General features: G+C 38.8%; 1 protein-coding gene across 5 annotated transcripts in view; it reads right to left on the reverse strand.

Annotated features, from left to right (window-relative positions):
- The window catches only part of TRPS1 (transcriptional repressor GATA binding 1), a 274945-nt gene that overhangs the window by 227384 nt on the left and 41475 nt on the right, over window positions 1-6086 (reverse strand). For 2 of the 5 annotated variants that reach the window (XM_019552106.1, XM_019552071.1), the window contains exon 2: window positions 4620-4679. The exons of the other annotated variants lie outside the window; for them this stretch is intronic. The gene's annotated coding sequence lies outside the window, so the exon portion shown is untranslated. The remainder of the gene's footprint in view (window positions 1-4619; window positions 4680-6086) is intronic. 5 annotated transcript variants of the gene reach the window in all.

Consider the following 6086-nt stretch of genomic DNA (forward strand, 5'->3'; position numbering starts at 1 on the left):
GTTACACTGACTAACTACCTCTACAGATTTAGGAATTACTCTATACCTCAGTAACCACAGCTGTAAAATGGAAGCAATGCTTACCTACTCCAAAGGAGTGTTGTGATGACTGATAAGTGAATATTTATGAAGACTACATATTACTATGTTTATCAAGCTATATGCAAAGGATTCCAGTGCCCCAGGGTCAGTTTATTTGGAAACGTGTAGTGTGATAGGCATTTATAAATATTTTGGACGCATGGTCTACAGAACCCACTCCTGCAGCCAAAGCTTTGTGATGGCATGAAGATCTTCCCTGATCGTGCTTCTTTTAAAATACAGTCAATCTGCTAAATGTGGAAGAGTTCCAACAAAAAGGGGCCTTCTTAACCATTCCCAAATTCCAAGGTTGTCACTTAACATAGCGTGTATGACCACTGGGCTCAAAAACAGTGGGGGGAAATTAAGGGAAAGGGGGCAAAACACTATATAGTCTTTCAAGCCTACAAAAAACTAGACACTGGAAGTATGAAGAAAAGCATTCCTATGTCCTGTAACCGTCTTGTGGAAAACCTGAAGACTTCAGCTTCCAGTGCTCCATGTACCTTCATCAGACATATTAAACTAAATATTTTACTAACTCAACTTTAACTAATAGGAGAATATGCCACATACAAGTAATCTTTGACTGGCTACAAAGCCCCAGAACAAGATTCCGCTACAATCTACTGTTAGCCTGAAGTCAGCAGAAAGGTAGGGCAAAGTAATATCTTTCAGTTTTCATCTTTTCAGACTCTTTCAGGGGAATGAGTTTCATAGACAACAATTTACTGCATCATCAGACAAAGTAGCATTTGATGAAGTAAGTTGTTGCCTATGAAAGCTCATGAGTCTTCAAATGAGTTAGTGCCTATGGTGCCACCCTGCCCCACTTTCTGCAATCTACTCAAAAGCTGGTTAGGCAAACACTTCACAAAACAGTGCAGATAAATGAGACTGCACAGTATTTAATAAAGGCAAATTTTTTTAAAGAGAAAATATTTATATGAAGTCTCTTTGCTTTGAATATTTTTTTTATTTGCTTTTACCTCTGCCCCAAACGGTGTCTATGTGATTACTACCAAAGCAGGAAATTTAAGTATTGATGCTTTAGATAGTGGTTAATTATTTCTGATCACTACTGCTCACAATGGATCATTTTGTTGCCAGTCATCATTTCATTAGAAGTAATAACTTGTCACCACAGCATGTTGCAGTAAAATGGCAATTAACTCAAGAAAACCCTACAGTTTTAAGCCCACTTTGATGTATATGCTCTTTTTAACCCAGCAATAGATTTGAAAAGATGCATGACATTTAATCCACAGGCAAACAGATAGCAGGGTTATTCATGGGCCTATGAATTTAGCTGTCCCAGGAAAACGAGTCATCCAAAATGAAACAGAGAAATGCATTTACATTTAACAGACTGCAACAGAATCTCTGTGTTAAGGGCTAGTGGAAATCATACTATTATATATATTGTGCACGCACACCAGGCTAAAACATAGGTCATATTGCCAGAACAATGCAGAAAAAAATCATTAAACTCTCAGTGTCTCAGCTTAATATATGCCTAATACTAAGCTAGCTCACAGGAGTGTTGTGAGGCTTAATTAATTAGTGACTGTAAAGCACTTTGTGATCCTCTAATGAAAGGTGCTACACAGCATAAAGTATTATTAAAATCATTAGGACTACAGAAAAAGCCCTGTGGAATTTAAGGCTATACTGTCTACTGGGGATAGGAGTGATCTTAATATTAAAAAGGAGACTGTCGGGCTAATTTTCATAATTTAAAAAAAAAAGTTCCTTGTGTTATGATAACACCTTGGCAATAAATAAATTTCTTCTTAATGACATACTATCATTCTGTTTGTAACTGCAGAGCTGAGTAAGACAGTAGGGCTTTTGACACAGATTTGGCTTTCTCTTTAAAAATAAAAAAAAAACAAGACACATTTTGATGTCTTCCTATATTCGACCCCAATCCTTGATCACTTGATCCCTGATCACTTGGTCATCTAGTTTGCTCACTGTGGTGGCAGGGGGGAAATATCACTGATATTTTATTTTTTTTCCCCAGATATTATTAGAATAATACATTTTTAATGTAAGTTGTATTATATATGTAGTGAAAGAAAAGGTATATTGCACATAAAGTTATTACAAAAAACACTAAACATGCTTTACCCAAAAAAGAGTGTTTTGTTAAAGGTCCCTGTGGCGGGCCAGTAGGGGGTGCTCCTATCTTGAGCCACCTTCCAGGCTCCGAGTGCATCCCTGGGAGCTTCTCGTGTCCGGCTGACCCCCTTCCTGGGACACACTTGCTAGCCTGGGGGTAAATAAGCTGCCACCGCCCCAAGGGGGGACCCTCTTAAGCTCTGTGTCCTCGGGGAAACACAGGCCTAATAGTCCAACGGGTACTCAACCCAGTACAAGCACTTGGGGCACTTTCCCAAGTCGGGGGTCAAACAGGAAAGTCCCTCTTAGTCCACAGACCTAAGGGGCCTCTTAGACATAATTTAGACCCACCCCTCAATAAGTCTCCTACACCGGTCACAAAGGCGAACTTTATTGATTACAGGGGTAGGATGAAAACAGGGTATGAGATAGAGCAATCTCATAGAAATCCCATAGAGCAAAACAGTCTGGCTGAGGTAGTCTTTTGATCACGCATCTGAGTTACTGCCAGCTAGATATCTAACCAGATCTCGAGTAGCTTACTCACAAGCACCATCCCAAGGCTGCTGGAGATTCCCACTGAAGGCAGGCCATGCCTAGCTCATGAGTTATGGGGGAGCGAGCCAGTTTCAGGTAGTAAAACTCCTCTCTAAGTCTGAGTCCCCCACATGGCTGCTGCCCCCTCCTCCTGGGAAGTCTTAACTTATAAAGCCCCTGTGATTTCATTCACCTGGGCCAATGGAGGCCAGCAGCTATTGGCTGTCAGCCAACCAATTTGAAATACGTCACTAGTTGCCGGGCAGACTCTAGCCCACCAGGTAGATGCCCCTCACCCAGGTAGCTGATGCCAGTCATGTAGGCAGAGGGAGCAGGAATGTATCCAGCTCAGGTTACCTAAAGAGATAGGGTAAAGGTATGTCTCCTCTGCTGGGCCCATCCTAACCAAACTGTCACAAAACAGAGATTTTGGGGAGAAACAAAGGTGGCTTCCTGCCACAGTCCCCATCCCACTTAATTATATAACGCCTTTTTTCATAAAGAGATATCGCTTTCCCTGCCTCTGAATGCCATAGTGCTCCAATTGTAAAGAATAAGGTCTCTCAAGCTGGAAAAGATTTGTCTTATGAAAAGGTAAGAGTTTTTCCCATGAGCATTCCTTGCCTTCAGAATTTATTTTTGAACTACCCTTCACTGCAGCCCATCTTTAAAATTTGAAAGGTACCAAAGTAATGGTACAAAGAAGCCCCAAACTCAAAAGCCTTTACATTTTTTGAATGCAAAGCCAACCAATCTTTTAATACACTACATACTCACATTTCTGCTGGCCCATACCCATGTCACCCCACTGACTTCAAGAAAACTGCACAGGGTATAACTCAGGCAAAATTCAGGGGCAGATCCAGGCAAGGTGCAGTAGTGCAGTGACACTCACTTTTGATTCTTCATCCACCCATTGTTTAAAACCAAGTACCTGGCAGTCACAGCAGCATTTCTACTGAGGCAGCAGTGAAGAAGTCAAGTGACTTCATGGCTCATTATAATCTACCTGATTTTTTTCTAAACACTTCATTCCACAGGTGTTAAAAACTCCCTCTCCTTTTTAATGGCGTTGATGTTCTACTACAGCTAACCTTTCTCCTGCAATTCTGCTATGTGTTAACTGCTTCTGGTAATGTAACTCCTGTTTCACAACCTTGTGGACTGTTGTTAACTCTAGCTAAAAACCTTAAATCAGGTGTGGAAAACTTAACTCCAGTGAGCATTAACTCAGGTGTGGAAATAAATTTCTATGATGCATTGGATGCACAGTCAAGATGTTAAAGGCAGCCAGATTTTGTTTTATGAATATTAATAAAGGCACATTTAATTCTCATAACTACAAGACTTTTTAAACAACATATTTTGATTATTTTTTGCCTAATTTGTTGTAGTTTTTATATAGAACACAGCAAATTAATGCACATCCTAATAAAGTTATATTGTTTTTGCTTCACTCTTAAACTAAATAATATAACCCTGGGCCCTTAGTTTATTAGCAAAGCATCTAATTTCTTTTTAACAAGAGAAAAGTATATGTTGTTTATGTGATGAGGCACCACACCATCTGCTCCTCCTCTCCCCGCCACCTTTTCAAAATCCTAGATCTACCCACAGTCTCATAGCACAATAAGCAAAAGTTATTCCAGTACAAAGGTGATGGTACAGGGTAAAGTTCCTGTCTTTGACTTCCTCAATATACTGTCTGCATTAACCCTTCTTTCAATGTTCTTGCTACAATGTTTGGAGGGTATTGTTTATATACCTCTCTCTTCCATGTTTATGCCTAGTCAACAGCAGCATAACACTGTACTTCCTAACTAGTTCTGGTCTATTCACAGGAAAACTAGCTATGCAAAATTAACCCCTGGACTTACCCCATTACTACTGAGAGAAAGATGGCTGGAGCTCCTCTTTCACACCTGGAACTCAAGGCCCTAAACCAAGTGAGAGCAAAATGGGTTTAATTACAAACAACCTCAGAATGACTTCCTCCCCCTTGTAGCAAGTAACCTGTTCAAAGGAAGACAACCAGGGAAGTCAGGACTCTAATAACTGATAGATGGCCCCTGAAATCAATATTTTAAAACTATTAAGACCTAATCCTACAACATTTAAGTGGCAAAGTCTGTTGCTTTTAGTAAAATGGGATACCGCACAAGAGAATAAGGATTTACAGGATGGAAGTTATTTTGTAAAAATGTATCTCTGTTATTCTCTGTGCTCTGTATACATAATTTGTGATTGCTTAAACAATATAAATTCAAGAAAGCCAAAAAATATATGGCTTATAAGGTATTAATGGCAGAAGAGCTACACAAGAGCTACACAATGATGGATTTTTCCCCCTATCTTCAGACTTGCCAATACAATCACTGAATATCTAACGAGTTGCTTCACAAAATGTTTTAAACTTCGTTTAAAAGTCACATTTTCTGTCCTGTTCATTCCAATTTAAATTACTCTTTCTCCTTTGATCATTCTTGATTCTTTAAAGGTACACTATTGCACATAATAAATCCTGTCAAAAGAGAAAGTGCCATCACCTTCAAACAACTGTCATCAAAGAAATCTCTTATTAATTCACCTCAAATTAATCCAAAACAATCTTTTCTATTAACATATGCTTCAGAGCATGGGGCACATTACTAGTCATGTGACCACTGAAATCTAAATTCTTCTAAATATAAGCTCTTTTTTAAGAGAAAATAAATGCTTTTTAGCTCACTCGTTTCAGAGAGTGTAAGAGTGACATTTCAAACATATTTTGTTCAAGTCTTTGATTGAAACCACCCATTACATTTTAAGTTTGTTCCCAATGTAATCTTTCAGGCAAAATTCCCACTGAATGAGTATGAAAAAAGAAAAAAAAAAAAAGATTTGTCTACATAGGAAATACAAGAACAGACCTCATTACATCCCAGTTATATTTACAGTATCAAACCTATTACTTTTATCAAGCGTGCCTAATAACTCTACATGCGTTTTGTTTTTAACAATTAAAAATAATAAAAAATACAAGCACAGTTAATAATAATAATTTATCTAAGATGGATAAGCCTTCAGCTGTACAGCTTTTGGATTAACTTTGCCCTGTCTTCCAACCCAGAATCTCAGAGTGCTTTACAAATGTCCATCAATTAAGCCTTATGTAACTTTGCGAGATAGGCAAAGTATGATTACCTCCATTTTACAGAGGAGTAAACTGAGATACAGAGAGGCTTGATAGAGGTCAGATACAGGGAAACTGCAGAACCCTGAATTCCCAAGTCATTCTGCTCTGAATTCATTCACCTGTTCATATTCCAGCATAGACAGCTTCCACGTGAGACTTGGCAATGGGC

Source organism: Crocodylus porosus, unplaced genomic scaffold, assembly GCF_001723895.1.
Source record: "Crocodylus porosus isolate Cpor-Errol unplaced genomic scaffold, CroPor_comp1, whole genome shotgun sequence".
Lineage (NCBI taxonomy): Eukaryota > Metazoa > Chordata > Crocodylia > Crocodylidae > Crocodylus > Crocodylus porosus.